The sequence below is a fragment of the Lutra lutra genome, chromosome 1 (genome assembly GCF_902655055.1).
Source record: "Lutra lutra chromosome 1, mLutLut1.2, whole genome shotgun sequence".
Taxonomy (NCBI): domain Eukaryota; kingdom Metazoa; phylum Chordata; class Mammalia; order Carnivora; family Mustelidae; genus Lutra; species Lutra lutra.
Window position 1 is genome coordinate 117,884,097 of NC_062278.1, and position 18,349 is coordinate 117,902,445.

The following is an 18,349-nucleotide window of genomic DNA, read 5'->3' on the forward strand; positions in this document are numbered from 1 at the left end:
TTCAAATCCTTTTCCCAATTTTGAATTGATTGTCTTTTTATTATAGAGTTGTAAATATTTCTTTTTGCTTTGATGTTACTTTTCATTGGACCTTTTTTTGTAGACATTCCTTTGATCTTTGGACAAGGCAGCACAGGTCAACTTTTCACATGCTTTCCAGGTTTTTTTTTGTTTTTGTTTTTTGTTTTTAATGGCATTCTTTAGGCAGGAAATGAAGAAAGCATTTGTCTGTTTGTTGTTGTTGTTATTGTATTAAGGGCCCAGCATCTGGAACCCTGTCCACGATTGTGAATTTACCACCTTATGAGTCTTGATATGAAGCAAAGCCTTCCTCCCACTGTGGAGTCAAAAAGGCCAGATTGGTGTCTTTCCGGCCTCCCTTCCAGCTAGGACAGGAGCACATGGTTCGGACCCCAGACATGAGCCGGGGTCTGATGATAAAAAATAGGTGGGTCAACACAAAAAGCATCCCGGCAAAGGTAGGGTCTGTGGCCATGACCTCCAGTGCCCAGGAAGGCAGCAGGGGCGGCAGAGCCAGCAGCAGGGAGTGCTCGGTGTCCTAGGATGGCAGCGGCCATGGGGTGGCAGGGATGCCAGCTTGGCTTTGTGCTTCCCGGTAGATGTGACAACAGCCTCTTCCCCACCCAGCCTGGTTTGGGGCTGCAGTTTGGCTGTGAAACTGACCACTCCTCATCTTCTCTCTTCCAGACTGTTTTCTAAGCTCCTAAGTTTCTTCAGGGCTTAAGTTAACCAAAGGGCTTTCCACTGTTGCAATTAAGAAGTCTGACGAGCCAAAGATGATGCTTCTTTTCCTGCGACTGTCTCCTTTATCATTAACTCCCATGCAGTGGGACACTTACACTATAGTAGATGACAGACACCTGGGTTGGGCTAATGTGTGAGAACCTGAAACAGATGCTGGGCCCCAACGGATCTCCAGCAAAATATGCTCGTTGTCCAAGAAGCCCCTGCAGGCACCAAAGCAACAATCAGAGCTTCTGGCCTCGGACAAGCCTTCAGATCGCTGGGACTCTGCTCGACATCTGTCTGCAACCTCAGGACAGCCCCTGAGCCTGAACTGCCCAGCCAGCCTGCTCTGGGCTTCTGGACCCAGAGAAAACCCAAGCGATATTAAGTGATGTCGGATGTTGTAAGCCCCTAAGGTCTGGGGGATTTGCTAAGCAGCAATAGATAGATAATATGCCCACTGGCAGTCGACACGTTTCTTCTCTATTTTGAGAACCCAATAAATCCCACTGTGTGGGCAATGGGGCCACACCAGGAACCATTCTCGGAGCAAATATGTGTATTTAAGAACACTGGTTTTCTTCCAGTGTGATGTATTGCTCCACAAAACTAGCCTTTCCTGCCTGGTGTGAAATTGTTAAAATAAGCTCAGACCTATTTATTGCCCATATATGCCCAGAGATGATCTGGAGGGTTTCCCTTTTTGGCGGAGGGCCCAGGGTATGTGGGTGCCTCCTGGTTAGGGCCGGGACTGAGGGAAGCTATAAAAAGACACCACAAGGAACCAGGGCAAAAGCCAAGGGTGAGAGCCCCCTGAACCCGTCAGGATCTCAGGCCTGGCCAAGACACGGTAGCCGCAGACACCCACCCACCACCGTGAGCTTGTCTCAAGAGGCCCCTGGATCTGCTGCATCTCCTGAGACATGGCCATTTAATAAAATCCTTCCTAGCCCAGGATAGCACACCTTAACCCTGCTGGGGGAGTCTTTACACGCTAAACCGCTTCCCACCCCCCACCCGAAGAATCCTCTTACCTACAAAATAATATTTATAAAACTTCCAACCTCTGCCAACACTACACTTAGAAAAATGTCAACAGTGATTAAATAGGTCTTACGCTGTCCTCAAGCAGTCGTGAGGATCGGCAGGCAGCACTGTAATTAACGATCAAGTCCATCCACAAATACGGATTTTGTTTTTAGAAAAGGGCCAGTTTGGGGCGCCTGGGTGGCTCAGTGGGTTAAGCCGCTGCCTTCGGCTCAGGTCATGATCCCAGGTCCTGGGTTCGAGCCCCACATCGGGCTTTCTGCTCAGCAGGGAGCCTGCTTCCTCCTCTCTCTCTGCCTGCCTCTCTGCCTACTTATGATTTCTCTCTGTCAAATAAATAAATAAAATCTTAAAAAAAAAAATAGAAAAGGGCCAGTTTAGCAACGCTCTAAAACTGGCCAAGTATCCTCTTTAACTTATGACTATGCCCCAGGGGGCTCACTCCCAGGCACACCTAACACTTTGTGACCCTTTGCAAACTAAACAAGCTCGGCAGTATCTTTGCATACAGTACTGAGACTCTACAAAGACCGGATGTGATGGGTCCTTTGGATACGCTGCTTAAAGTCGGGGTTTTCCTGCTCTGTGACCTCCTTTCCTTCACCCACCCCCGGCTGCTCCCAGAGTCCTACTTAGCAGAGCCACAGGTGTGGAGTTTCATACCTTCCCCTCCCCCAGCCCAGCCACAGCAAAAGGGTGTGGCTGCCTCCCCTTCTCCTCCAGCCTTTGCTAGTACCTGGAGGTCTCTCCCACCTTTACAAAACAAATAGTCTTCACTAGGCTCTTAAGCATCAGACCTTTTCTTTCTGAGGAGGAAAAGACCCTCCGGCTTCTGAACCCCTCCCAGCTGTTGGTGTTTCAAGGTCAAGCATCACCAACGTGTCTCCTTTTACGACTTTCTCCCATGAGAGCCTTGGGAAGTTAAAGGGCAAGTTCGCCTCAGCCAGGCTGACGCTGCGCACTCATCCTGGCCTTTGGTCCCCCCTCCACTTCCTAGACACAGTGTCCAATCTCACCACCCCCCCCCGGGGACCCTGACTCAGTAACTCCAGTCCCCACCCCCATCCAGAAGGTGAGTCTAGGTCAACCCAGAAGATGCCAGTTCACAGAGAGCTGATTTGCGGAAATCAACTTACCAAGCAACTCCTTCCCCAAATTAATTTATTTACTGGAATGTTCAACAGGCATATTTAGCATTGCAAGTGGGGAAAGTGAGGTTTTTAGTAACTGATGATAAGATACATAGAAAAGTACATTTCAACAGCAGCAACGAAATACCAACTTTTCCGTTGCAACTTTTTAGTTGTGACTGATATTTTGGATGAGATTTTTAGGCTAATTTTGACCTCTTTCAAACATTTTGAATTAAACTTAGAATTACCACCCACTAAAGAGATCCATATGCAGAATCATAGCCTCCAGTCAGAGCCCATCCAGAAAACATGACTTCACGCCTCACCTCTGTGGGGTCTGCCTTCCCAGGACCTGCACCCCTTGACTCTGCCAGGGTGGGGGAGTTCTTGGCAACAGCTGTCTAGTACAGCTGGCTGTGCTAGGGGCCAGGGGTCTCTACTGATGGTGAGAAAACTTCCAAGAGCCTGGGCTACCACTGGACCTGGACTTCCAGCTCTGAGGGCTGATGCGGGGGGACAGGGCTGAAGGACACGGTGGCATGGCAGTTCTCTCCCTTGTCACCGTCCACTGAAGAGGCTGGGAATGAGAAACATCTGCTGTCCCAGCTACACTTTCGTGCAGGGCTGACCTTGGGACCCAGCCCTGCAGTCAGCATACAACCCCACAGAGATCCATCAAGGGGGTTCTGGGACAGTGAGAACAGACCCCCCCATGGGTACAAAAGGAAGGAGGTGCATTGTCTGCAGAGAACGTTAAACAGTGGCAGAACTGACCAAAAGCCAATCTGCTTCTTCCTGTCGCCACGCACGGCAGTTCTACACAGGGCCAGTGACACAGTGCCCTCCCAGCTGGGGCAGACCTCTCCCCTTGTGACACACACATTCCCTCCAACCTGAAAGGGCTCCTAATCTAGTGCAGGAGATGAATCCAGAAACATATTAAGGGCCGCAGCCTGTTCTAGAAGCTAAATGGAAGTAGGTGACAGGCTGCACAAGCAGGATAATTTCCCCTTCAGCCCGTGTTCTTTATTAAAGCAGCCTCAATAATGAGTGCAGGGACCTGAGATCCCCTGTCACTCCCTGTCATCAAACATTCAGGACCCAGGGGAACTCATGTCCCCTTCCCTGGCTATGCTGAAGTACAAGTAGCTGAGAGCAGGAGCCTCTGCTTCTACTCATCAGATGTTCACTGGTGTCTCCTGTGCCTTTACCCTTCCGCATCTCTTAGCCAGTTGCCCCCCCCCTTCCTCAGGCCCCAGCCCAGAGAATCTTCCAGAATCACTATTCCTCAGACCCCCTCAACAATTCCCACCTGCACAGCTGGTCTGACACTTCCAGAGCAAGTAGGACAAGTCTTAACCTAATTCTTAGGAGGACCAGCCACCACTGACCTGCTGTACTGACGTACCAGTCAGCTGTGTGACTTTAGATAAAATACTCCCCCTTTCTGAGCCTCGCTTTCCTGGGCCATAAAACCAGAGGTACTGAATGATCTCTAGGGGTTCCTTTCTGCTCTGAAATTGGCCCCCCATCTTTCCCTCTCTCTAATGTCTGTCTGTGCATGTTTTCTAAAACTTTTAACCCTGTATTACTATAAATATGTAAACATGCTTTCAAAATCTGTGAGAAAATAACATATTAGTTATATAATTTCTAATGATTTTTTTTAATTATTCCATTTCTCTTTGCATGAAGTTTGGAAATTTCATCTTCAGTGGAATGGGGGATTTGTAACTTCTTAACCACTGTATTCTTTATCTATTTTGGATTTTAGTAGTTTTAGCTTTCTTCTCCACTGGTACTGAGAGGGATGGATGGATGGATGGATGGATGGATGGATGGACGGACGGACAGGCGAGCACTTGGAGGGAGTCAGGTGCTGACTGGGCTGACTGTCATTTCCCACCCCAGCCCTAGTTTCTAAAAGTTGTCAGGCCCTGGAATCTTCCTTCAAGACTGGCTCATTTCAAATCAGAATAGAAAAATAAAGGAAAGAAAAGGAAAGGGAAAGGAAAGGAGGGGAGTGGAAGGGATGGAAGGAAAGGGATGGGAATGGAAGGGAAGGGAAGGGAAAGAAAGGGAGGGGAGGGGAAGGGATGGGAGGAGGAAAGAAAGAAAGAAGAGGGGAGGGGAGGGGAGGAGGGAGGGAGGGAGGGAGAAGGAAGGAATGAAGGAAAGGAGAGGAAGCAGGGGGGGAGGGGGGAAGGAAGGGAGGAAAGGAGGGAGGGAGGGAGGAAGAAAGAAAGGAAGGAAGGAAGGGAAGGAAGGAAAGGAGAGGAGGGGGGAGGGAAGAAAGGAAGGAAGGAAGGAAGGAAGGAAGGAAGGAAGGAAGGAAGGATGGATGGATGGATGGATACAAACCATTCCTCACCTGAGGGTTGCATTCAACAAGGGAAAATTCAATTCTTGAGGGAGCAGGTGCTCCTTGGCTGGGAGGATGCCAAGTGGCTCCAGGAACCCCATCAGTCCACAGAACCCAATTAGCCTTCCCTGGGGGGCACCGGGCTCTTTGTTGATCTTCCCTGGTTGGGAAACGGCTCACTGCTTTGATCTCTCCCACCTGCCTACCAGGGCCTCTCACTGGGAAATGTCACATCTGCCACCACTCCTGCTGCTGCCTCACTCCGCTCACAGCCCAGGGGCTCCCCTACAACCTAGGCCACACGGCCATGGCAGCCTCCCCTAACATTCACCCTGCCTTGACTGTGGTCTCCAGATACAACCCACAAAGTTCCCGGGCACAGCACCACCAGAGAAAAATGAGACGTGGCCCCTACCTTGAAAGAACCCAAGGTTAATGAAGAAGATAAACTTGCACAGAAAAACATTTAATCCAGGCCAGAACACTGTAAACACCAGAATGGAGCTAAAAGGTACCATTTCATGTTGGGATGCTCTCTCTGTATTGAACCCAGGGCTGCATTAAGTCCTCAAAGGTCCCTAATCACCCCCAACCCTTGCTGTTCGCCCTAAAGCAGTGGGAGGCCCAGGCCTTCCCCTGCAGAGTCCTGCTTACACTCTCGGTTCATCTCTCCAGATGAGCTCATCTCTCGGCTCATCTCTCCAGAGCCCATCTCACTGAGAGCCCAAGGATGGAACTCATCTGCTCAGCTTTCTTCAGGCAGGGGCAGAGCCCCTTCTCCTTCCTAGCAGCCTCTCCCCTCCCGCTCCCCCTTGTCCTGCCAGGAGATCCTGCATCATCCCGCCACGGTCCCATCGCTCTACCCAGCAAGTCCCAGTTGTCTTGGGTCTTCCTTTTTCCTGAGCCAGACAGCCTTTCAAGGTGTAATTATGATGAGTGATTATGCTAAGTTATCAGTCCTGCAAGGAGCAGGTGGAGGGAAAGGCCATGAGATGGAAGGGACTAGGGGTCTCTTCCTGTCTCCTGGTATGGGGACTAAAGGGCTGAAGGGGGTATTCTGGGGAAACTGAGACTGGCTCAGAACGGTCCAATAATGTGCTTAAAGCCACTTGGCCTCTAAGCTGTGAGCCTGGGGCCGGACAGTTGATCTTACTAGAAAGTGGGTGAGGATGAGGATTGGGGTGTGTGTGCATCAACCCAGCCAAGGCAGACCCTGCCCCGGGCTGCTCACAGTCCAGTGTTCAACACCCCCTTGCTGCTGGTCCCACTCAGGGCTCCAGCAAGAGCCGAGAATCCACCCTTCCCTCCACCCTAAGATAGACAGAGCTCCGAGGGCTGGGCTGGGAGGGCTGCGGAGTTGCCCGGGACACACTACCCCTAGGCAACCTCCTGCCACACGGCCCATTTCAGCATAACCCCCGCTTGCTAGAGCAGCTCTACCCGGCAAGGCGCGGGGCCAGGCCCTGCGAGGAACGCGCGCGCGCGCGCACACACACACACACACACACACACACACGTATGCACGTGCGTGCAGGTCCCCGTATCTCTGCGCAAGCACAGGGCCCAGGGGTCGCTGGCTCTGCTAGGCTCCGCCGACAGGGGGCGCTAGAGACCCCTCGCTCTTTCCTGTTTGTTCCCCCTCTGCTTCCTGTGGGCTTCCTGTTTCTGCACGTGCCTTCCCTTCAACTCTTCTTCCCCCTGGGCCACCGGCAGCCCCAAACAGCGGCTGAATCCCATTTGCAGCTTTTCCAACCCTGGCAGTACCGTTTTCACCCCGCCTTGCCCCCCAAGAGACGCTGTCAACAGCTGGCTGGCACCCCCTGCTCAGAGGGATGGGGCCCTGGCACCTGCGTCCTCCCTCCCCAAAGCTGAGTGTCAGCTCTGCAGGGTGTCTCCTCACGGTTTCTCAGTGTCCCCTTTGCTCGCACAGCCACAGGAACGGTGGCGGCTTCCCGCAGTAGCGGGACCTCTACTGTGGGAGGTGTAGCACCTCTACTGTGGGAGGTGCCCCCTCACGGGCTTACCAGCTTTATGCCTCCCAGGCCTCTCTGTTGAATTCTCTCTGTTCCCCTTTCTGGACACTGCCTGGTACAATGTCTTCAGCGGGAACCTATGGTTCTGGTCTCTCCCACGATATCCCTCTGACCCACTCCCAGATAATAACATCCTCCCTCATCTACAAAACCGCCCCTCCCAGGAGACCCATTCGCTATGATTCTACTTGACTGCCAGTGGCAGTCGCTTGTGGCGCTAACCTTGCCTGGATACGGTGTTGGGCCTACCGGTGGGCACGTGGTCTAAGGCAGCCAATCGGAGCCTTCCCTGGGCCTTGTATACACTGAGATCACTTTCTTCCAGGAGTGAATCCCACTAGGCACTCTGCAGCCTGCCTCTTCCTCTCTCCCTCCCCACGTCACAAAATATCCCTACCCAGAGTAGAAAAGAATGAAGACGAGTCATAAGGAGAGAAATAATTGAGCCTCCGCCAAAGAGAGCTGACAACATGGCTGAGCCCTCCCACCGGTCATGGCCCATGTCCGCTCCACCCTGTCTTTCCCAATTTCCTGGACCAAGAATTTCTCTTTGCTTTTAAGCAAGTGTGAGTTGGGTTTCTGTCACATTCAACGGGAAGATACTGACTAATATGGCTGAGGCAAAGCTCCTTGGATCTGAGTCGTCTAGAGTCCAGGTGACTCAGGACCTCGTCTGGTCAAATTCCTCCCCAGGTACAGCACCCCCCTGCTCTGAGTCTCCACCACATGAAGCCTGTGGATACTGGGACCCAGCTTACATGCCTTCTGGACAGAGGTGAAGGGGCTCTGGAGAACAAGGCTAACCAGAGCACATAGGAAGCCGCCTGAGATCCTGTTTCTGAATGTGTCTAGGGAAGGGCCTAGATGCTAAATCAGTCATGGCTGAGCCAGGACCAAGTTAAAGAAGCAAAATCTGAGAGAAAACCAAGAAATACAGGAGTCAGGAATATAGCCCAGCCTCCATCCTGGGGTCTAAAACAGTTTTTCTCCCTCCTGTATGTGTTATGTAATTACAGCCACATATTCATACTCCTTTCCCTGTCAGGTTCCTTCTGGAAATGTTGGACTTCAAAGTTTGCTAAGAAGAAAACAATTTGAATCCCCAGAATATCTTTCCCCTTTCTTCAGGAACAGGATCACAGAAACCTTAGAGACCACTTAGTCTACCCCCCACACTCCTGAAGATAAGGAAATGGAGGCTCCTCACTGCATCACAGAGCTGGTAACTCTCTAGGTCAGGAGCAGAGTCCAGACCTGCTCTCAGCATGTTGGGGGTCTACTGAACAGAGACTAACAGACAGGGTGGCTGTCTGTGTCCTCCCGGTCACCTACAAGGCCATTCTCTCCAGCCATGATCATTTTTACAGGATTTCCCAAAAGTAAGGGCTTCTTCCAGCTATATTTGCAAAATTCTTCTCTACACTAGAAACTTGAACGAAAACACAGTTCGATGGCACCAATTTGCCAGCCCCAGCCCAAACCCAGCAGATGGTGTGATGATGGAAAATGGCCTGGGGCCAGCAGCCAAAGCTGGGTCCTAGGTCTAGCCGGCAACTTACTGGACAGTTTCGGGTGACTCATTGAGCCTGTCTGGACTTTGGTTTCCCCGTTTGCCACATGGAGGGGGAAGGCAGTATACTTCCTGCCCTTCCTGCTTCCTTGGGCTGTTGTCTGCAACTCCCGCACCCGAAGGCACTGCGTTGACCTGGCCAGCCCCTCCATTAGGGCCTCCCCAGCCAACAGGAACCAGGGTCCATGCTGGGTAGGACGTTTCCAGGAGTACTGAGGAGAGGCACGCGGGGCTGGGATTCACTCGAGAGATATCCCTGTGCCCGTGACACACACATGTCCTCCTGTCTTCTGGGTATCACAGCAGCTGCAGCCCTGGGTTCGCCAAGTCAGCCCTCAGCAGTGCTGGTCCCCCTCCACCCCCCAATCCCCAACTACACACTAGAGTTGGGAGACCAGAGCAGACTTCCAGGGGCTTGAGAAGCAGAGGCTCTCACTCCTGCTCTGCTGGGAGTCCCCTTCACGGCTTGACTCACCTTTGCCCGTGTCACTGTTTTAAATCTGCAAATCCTAAGACGCCACATGTGGGAACTATGGAAGAGAACGCACAGAGTTTAGCCTCCTCACTCCCTGTATCCATCTTCTAGCTGAGAGAACGGGGCGCCAGAGAGAAGGGGGTGCTCTGAGATTCTGCAGTGAATCGGTGACAGCACAGGGACCAGGACTGTGTTCTCTGGGTCAAACCCCAGCCCCGCTTGATTCTAGACATGCGCCCTTGGAAGAGTCACCTCACCTCTCGGAGTCCCAGCTCTCTCCTCTGTCAATGTGAGGCTAATAAATAGTACTACCTTGCAGGATGTAGGGAGGATGAAGTGGATTCACAAACGGGACATGCTTGAAACAGTGTCCAACACAGTAATTTGTAATTGTGGGCTCTTGCCTTAGTGACCGGCTCTAATAAACATATCCCAGACTTGCAAAGTCTCAACACACATGGAAGTTCACTTATCAGGATGCCCGGGTGGCTCAGTCCGTTAAGTGTCTGCCTTAGGCTCAGCTCATAATCCCGAGGTCCTGGGATCAAGTCCCGCATCAAGCTCCTTGCTCAGCAAGGAGCCGGCTTCTCCCTCTCCCATGTTTGCTGCTTGGGTTCACTCTCTCTCTCTCTCTGACAAATAAATAAAATCTAAAAAAAAAAAAAAAAAGGGGAGTGCATATGGTGACCAGGAACTCATGCTCACTGGATCTTGTGGTCTCACCGTCCCTTAGGACCAGCCCCATCACTTCTCCCTAGTTGAGAAGCCCCATCAACTTCTAAATCTTCAGCCCAGAGGTGTCACGCATCATTTCTGCTCACACTCTGTTTGGGAGATCTGGGGACGGGGGCATTCCTGAGTGCAGAGGAAGCTGGAGAATGTCGTCCCTGGCTGAGTAGCAAGCCCACAGTATGGAATGGGAGCACAAATTTTTGTGAACAGATTTCTCAGCAACAGCTAACAAATCATCCCTAAACTTAGTGGCTTAAAACGACACTCAGCAGTTCACAGCTCCATGCATCAGTAATTTGGGGCTGGTTTTCTCTGCTGGTCTCATCTGGGCTCACCTACACAGCATCAGTTAGTGGACAGCCCAGCTGGACCAGGACTCTCTTGGATGGCCTCACTCACGTGTTCTCAACCAGGGTATCTCGGTCTCCACACGGCCTCTCCAGCAGGTCATCATTCACGGGACAGCGGAATTTCGAGGTAGCAGGAACAGAAACAGCAGGACTGCTTGCCATCTAGGTTGGGAACCCACATTCCCTCCCTCCTGTCGCATTCTGTAGGTCAAAGCAAGTCACAAGGCAAGTCCGGTTTTAAGAAGAGAGACATTAAGAAAGAAAACAGATGAAAATATGAGAAAGGGGGAAAAGAAGAAAGGGAGGGGGGGAAACATGCCATAAGTGACACTTAGTGATTGAGAACAAACCCAGGGTTGATGGAGGGAGGTGGCGGGGTGGGGGGCGCTGGATGGGCAATGGGGATTAAGGAGGGCGCTTGTTGTGATGAGTACTGGGTGTTGTGTGTGAGTGATGCATCACTGAATTCTACTCCTGAAACCAATATTGCCTTATATGTTAACTAAGTAAAATATAAATTAAAATAAAAAGAAGGAAACAGACTTCACTTCTTGATGGAGGAGCTGCAAAGGGTCTGTGATCATTAGCAACCTATACACATGGTTGGAGGAAGAGAAAAAGCACACTCAAAAGAAGGGAGGGTGTATTCTAGGCAGACCAACGAAGCTCTGAATGTCCCCTGCAATAGCTCTCTGATTGTAAGGGTCGAGATGGAATGTGTCGGCATCATACTCCCATGTAACCTATGGAATCCACAAATCCATGGGGTGGGGTGGGGTGGGGTGGGGGTGGGAAGATATGGAGAGAAAAAGAATTTAAATAGTGCCACTGATTCCAGAAATCCTGCCTTGGAGTCAGCATGAGAAGAGAAACCTGGAAACTATGCCACCTGCCAAAGCATGGCTACCCAATCTTCCGGGTTATTCACTTTGCCATTTTCTGGAAAGCACACCAAAAGGGTTCTGTTAGGACTTATGAAATGACTATTAATCAGACCTGGCACTTTTTCCCTTAGAGACACCTGATTCAACCCATTATTTTCAGATAGGGTTGGTTTAATTTAATGAAACCTTTGTCACACAGTATTTTTAATAAAATGCTTTTTTATCACCAGCTTTAAATCTGTTTCACAATACCTAGAAGCTGCAAATTTAGCTCACCAACCCTTGAAAAATATCTCTCACTCAAGTTGGCCTACTAGGCCTTGATAGATATTAAATCTATCAACCAAACCAGACTTAACTTTCTATCAGAAAAGCAACATGCATTTCAAGGAATATCATAAAATCTACTGGAAAACAAATTTTGGAATAAATGATGGAAGATAGTGCCCTAAAAATAGTCAGATCAAGATTTGCATGATTTTGATCCAGTATAATTATTTGATCTATTAAAGTAAGAAGTATGATAAAAAACACACTTCTTTGAACTCTCCTGTTGGTTTGGGGAAATAATTAAAGAAATAATTCCATTAATTTCTTTGGCGGTTATGATCAAATTTTTCTATGTATTTAATGAAAGAGAAAGGATAAATTTCACTAAAAAAAAGCCTGGTGCACAGGCAGCATATTTGAAATGGTAGGTAGAAAATCCAAACATTTTGTAAGATGAGATAAGAAGATTGTCTATATCTGGAATAAATAATTTATGATATAATTTGATAAATATAATTTTTAATCATATTATTGAATAACACACACACAAATATGAAAGACATCACATAAAAGTTTTATCTGTATTTTTCTTTCAGTGTATCTCATAAAATATGACAGTCCCAAGAACCTTAGAGTTAAATCTGGGGGTTAGAAGTCTTAAACAAAAATCGTTAGTACTCCAACCACCACACTCTTCTCTATGGCATCTGGATCCAGAATTTCCCAGCCTAAGCCCAGATTCCACATTCCCAAGGCCATGCTTCACCGTTCAACAGAAATGTGTGTAGGTTCTGGAAGCCTTTATGCCCTAAGGGTTTGGGGTGCTTTGATTAATCCTCTCCTTTGTTTATAACCTGGGAGGTCTCACATCCCTCAAGGCGAGAGGGCACCTTGTGCTTTCCTCCTGTAGGGAGGGTTAGCGTGATGCCTGGTGCACCCCAGGGACAATAGCTCTAGGAAAGAGTACCATGGACTCTGGGCCCTTTTAGACACGAAGTGCCCCTTGAGACCCCGTGGCTGCATCTGCTACCTGCAGGGGATCCTGTCCGTTCCTGTGAACACCACTGCCCCAGAGCGCAGGCAGCCAAGATCCCATCCAAACTCCTCCACTGGTCCCCATGGAGCAGCCCCACCTGTGTTCCTAGGTCGGGTGGCCCCTGCCACCTCACTCTTACTCAGACCCTTGGCTTTTTCATCTTCTGCCTCCATCCTTTGCTCCAGGCCGGGGCTGCCTTCCAGCCCTCTGGGGAGGGAAGACCACAGCTGTCCAAGGTCACACTGGCTGAACAGAACCTCTCTGGACCCAGGTGTTTCCGTGGGCGGAACCTGCAGGAAAGCTCAAGCTAGTCCTGCCTTCCGGACCTGCCCTAGAGAAGGACGGTGGGCAAGGACTCCCCTTTCCTGGCTTCTTTCATTACCACCTCTATTCCTTGAAAAAAAAGAAGTGGGGGGGGGGGGAGTGCTTTATTCCCACAGCAGTGAAAAATCCACACTGTTCGGCTCTTCTAATTCCGTGGCAGAATCTTGGAGCGTGCCCCGCTGGGCTGCATGAGTTACTGGCAGTGTGGCTTAGGGGAAGTGCCAAGACACTGAGGTCACACCAGCTGGACTCCAGCCCCGGCTCTGCTGCTCCCTAGTTGTGTGAGTTTGAATAAGGCACACAGCCTCTTTGAGCCCCAATTTCCTACATCCAGAATGGGGATGTGAATTTCTAACTCTCAGAGTTTGCTGAGGAATGCATGGGAGTGGTCCCCTCAAGTTCCCTAACACTGACAGGAGAAGCCCTGCACCATCCCCCAACCCCATTGTCTTCTGCTCTCCAGCTCAGGGCGGAATCCAGTGTCTCAGTACACACCCCACAGGCTGCCTCCCTCTAGGGCCAGAGCCAAACCCAGAGAGAAATGCAATGTACAAAGGAGAATGGAGGCCATTTTCACATTCTTCCAGGCCCGTGAACTTCAGGGTAATTAGATAGATGTGAAATGAATATGGGGCTCTTTTTTAATCCTAGATCTACTTAATTGTGGCAGTTGGGAGAGTCATTAATAAATGATTAATGGAAATAGCTTCTGTAAAAATTGAATTATCTCAGATGTGTTGCAAGCTGCTGCCCAGATACTCTTTAGAGAATTCAGAGCTGTTAATAGCTTCAGGTTGACTATCTTGCTTTACATAGCAGATAATGCTTCAGCCAGAAGGACTCTCTCCCCAGAGCCAAGTATTTGGATCATTGTTAGAGGGAGAAGCTCAACTCAAGGTGAAACAACGAATTTAAAGCGCCCGAAGCAGCTGCTGTCCAGAGCAGGAACCCCAGGGTGGGCCTCCCTGACCAGTAAGCGCATGGCTGACAGAGGATCGTCTAAGACACCCACCTGTCCTTCCACCCTGGGGATTTCATGGAAGCCAACAGAACACCCAGTGGGCGGGGGGAAAAGAACGGGAAGTATGCACGCCCCCACCAGCAGCAGAAGTCGTCATCTTCAGGCGAGACCAGGTTTTTGACCTGTTTTGACCTGGTTTTTGTTTTACTGTGCTCTTTTTCTGTATTGAATTTGCATTACTTTGAAATTAGGGAAGAAATGTTATTTTAAAGACTATGATCAAGAGCATCTCCAAGCACACCTGATCATACAAAAGCAAGCTAAACACAGACGATCTGCTCCCACCACTCTCGTTTTCAGGGTGCAGGATGTTTGGGTCTAATTTCGGCAGAGACCACAAGGACACCCATCATAGCAGGAGGACCCGGGCAGATAACAGCAAGAGAGTATAGACCCTCTCTGTGCTGTTCACATGGCTTTGTCCCAGCATCTGGAGCTTCTGCACCCTCCAGGGACATCCCATCCGGCTGGTTTGGGACTGCTGGGCCAGAGAAGCCATCACCAGACATGTTTTCAAAGTCCAGGGCAGCACTGCCTCCACCTGAGCAAGCTTGGGGACATGGGAAGAATAGGAAGCCGGCCAGCCAAGACGTGCAAGTTAGAAAGGCATTCCCTGACCAAAGCCATGCTTCTGTGTCATGCAGAGTGTCAACGGTGCAAAGCTTCCAAGTTCAGAATAGCAAACCTGGAGGGAGGCTACAGAGCTGCTTTCCTGCTATCAAGAAGTAACCACCTGGGGGCACCTGGGTGGCTCAGTGGGTTAAGCCTCTGCCTTCAGCTCAGGCCATGATCTCAGGGTCCTGGGATCGAGTCCCACATCGGGCTCTCTGCTCTTCAGGGAGCCTGCTTCCTCCTCTCTCTCTCTCTCTGCTTGCCTCTCTACCCACTTGTGATCTCTCTCTGTCAAATAAATAAAATCTTAAAAAAAAAAAAAAAAAAAAGAAGTAACCACCTGGGGCCCAGCTCTTGCATTTCCCCTGTGATTAACTTCAGGTCCCCCTTCCAACCTTTGCAATATAATCCTGCAAATTTGGAGTCAGAGAGTAGATGAGTGGTTGCCAAGGGATAGAGACAGAAGTGGGAACTAATTGTACATGGTACGAGGGATCTTCAGGGAGGCTGAAAATGTTCTAGAACCAATTTCTGTTGGTACTTGCGCCACTTGGTAAAGTTACTAAAAAATCATTGAATTATACATTCGTAACAGCTGAATTTTGTGATGTGTGAAATACACCTCAATGAAGCTGACAGAAAGATAAAAATTGCAAACAAAACCAAAATAGAACAACAACTATGGATGTAACCTCTTTCTGGAAAACTCCCCAGCTGCTTTCCCTGCACGGAGCTGACCACTCCCTCCTCAGAACTCCCAGGGTCCTGCCTTGGCTTTGCTCCCACTTGATACCTTAAGTTGGAATCTTCTTGGCTGTGCCTGCCTCTCCATCTAGATCACGCCTTGTCATCTCTAACTGCCCCCAGGTCCCCACACAGTTCCTGAAGAACAGAGGGATGCTGAAGCCTGTCTGCCTGTCTGGAGGGAGGGGAAGCGGCCCCTGCAGGCTCGCTCTACGAGCCACACATATTGCTCAGGATTTGCAGGGCTCCAGAAACTTCGTGGCCCCCAAGGCCCACCCCCATGCAGACCTGAGTCACTCATACCCAAGCCACCCCATCCCAGGCCCAGTGGGACAGACAGGGTCACCTGCGTCATGACCGAAAACTAAGGAACGCGGCTGCCCCCAGGCAGAGCAGGAAGTATGCTGAGCAAAGCTGGATGTCGTGAGATATTCGTCACCTTGTTATTAATAACTGTGAAAACCCAGAAGTCGGAGAGACCAGTAAGGGATTGCTTAACTGAAACACCACGACGCTTGGATCATTATGGAGCTAAATAGAAGGACATTTCTCAAAACAATCTGATGCGTGGAAAACTGTTTACAATATCATCTCGGGCCACAAAAGCAGGAGGGACGCACAGAAGTAAACAGTGTGTATGATCCTTGTTTTCTTCCTCGTAGGTAAATCAAACTGGGAAGACTATCAAAACGTTCACGGTGGATCTGTGAGTGCCTGTGATTTCCGGTTCTGTACTTTCCTACATTTTCTGATTTTCTACAAGGAGTGAGCATGCATTGCTCTTTTTAAAGTGTAATTGCCAGACTATAGAAAAGCACAAGGACCCATATAGTACGTCCCAAGGAGCCGCTCCATGAAATGACAAAAGATTGTATTTTTATTTAGATTTTTTTTTTTTTTTAAGAATAAGACAACAGATTGAAGAAGCCCCTAGATCCTCTTTCTCTGGTCCTAGTTCCCGTCCTTCTTCTCCAGAGATGGCAGCTCCAAAGATTAGATGTGTATCCAATCTGTGTTATAGTGCTCGAATTATATTGATTACCTAGAACTGTATTTTTTAAATTGGTTTTTTAAAAGATTTTATTTATTTGTTTGTCAGAGAGAGAGAGCGCGCACGCACAAGCAGGAGGAGCAGCAGGCAGAGGGAGAAGCAGGCTTCCTGCTGAGCCAGGGGCCTGATTCGGGACTCGATCCCAGGACTCTGGGATCATGACCCGAGCTGAAGGCAGATGCTTAACTGACTGAGCCACCCAGGCATCCCTTTTAAATTGTTTTTAAACTTATCAATAAAATGATTTCATACTGTATATAACACCCTGCCACTTACATCCTTCTAGAGCCACCCATGTTGAAATAAACTTATTTGTTTCATTCACTTAACTGTCATATAACATTCTGTAATATGCCACGGGATCTTTCTCCTTCCCTCCAAGATGGACTTGGGGTTTGTTTCACATATTTGCTATGAGAAATGGCATGATGAACATCACTGGGTATGGTCTCCTGCACACAGAAGCAAGAATTTAACTGGACAAGTTCTTCACAGGTTCTCCTGCTCTGAAGGGCCAGCAGCAGCATGGCCTGAGAACTTAGAGGAGATGAGAATTCTCAGGCCCCACATCAGACTGAATTAGAAACTCCGGACCTGGGGCCAGCAATCTGTTTCAGCAAACCCTCCTCGTGGTTTAGATGCACACTGTAGTTTGAGAACCACTGCCCTAGCCTGGAAAGGGATCACTGGGTCCTTGGGTGTGCACATTTTAAGGGCCACCATCTGCCCCCAAAGAGCTCTAAGTGCAGTTCACCAATTTCCCTCCTCCCACGAGGGCCTCCCCCACCCTTCACCAACACCAGCACTTTTCCTGTTGGCTGAGCAAATGGATAGAAACAGCATCTCCTTGTTGCTGAAAGTTGCATTTCCATGATTCTTAAAGAGGGTCTCACATACTTAATGGCCTCTCAGGTTTCTTCTCTTCCTTCATTAATTTTATAACATAAAAACTACGGATTTAAAAACATCTGTACAATTTTAAAATATAAAAACTACAGATTTAAAAACACCTATACAAGCAGCTGTACCCGCTTGCCTCATCATCACATCATGAAATGGAAACGGAGACCAGAGTGTTTCTGGCGGCTCACACACCTCCCTTCTCAGTGCCTTGCACCCTGGGCTTTGACCTCAGTGCCAGGCCTCCCCCAGGATCACCATCTGGGTTGAGGCTCACGTCTCCTCCATAACCACAGCCATCCTATCCTGAGCCCATTGCCAGGGAATAGTACATGCCCAGTAGTTAACAATGGAGAGAACTCTCTCCAGCACAGCCCCATGGAGCACCAGGCCTAACTCAAGGGATCAAGGACAAGAGACACTACAAGTTCAGAGATCCACTCATTCAGTCATTGAATGAGTGGAATGAATGAATTTATTCATTCAGCCAGATGGGGCTCAGCACAATGATGAGTAAGAACCATCACTTGACCTGCCCTCACGGAACACACAGTTGCTTGGAAGAGCAACATCAAATGAAAAATTATGCAAATTCACCTACAACTGCAACTAGGACAAGAGCCAGGAAGGAGAAGTCGATGTTAGGATGAGACTGGCAGGAAGTCGGGGAAGGCTTCCTGAGGATATGATCACTGGGCCAAGAGCTGGAGGGGTGCTTTCTAGGCACCTAGAGTCCCCACAGCTCACAGCCCACCCCAGGCTTGCCTGCCCAGCTCTGGGTACATGGGAGAGCCAAGAGGACAGGGCTGCCTCTTCTGGATTTTGGTGGTTCAGGGACATAGCAGAAAGAGAAATTGTTGGGATAGAATACCTGGGTAGAGGTCCCCCACCTAGGCTGCAGAGGCACCCTGACCCTTCCCTCCTTTTAGAGTCTTAAATGCATTCTCCATATTTTCGGGAATAGGACCAGATCTTCTCTCAAATTTTTCCAGTTTCATGTCCATGACTATGAATCGATTTTCCTTTTTTGTGCCCCATGTTTCATATGATTCTTGGTG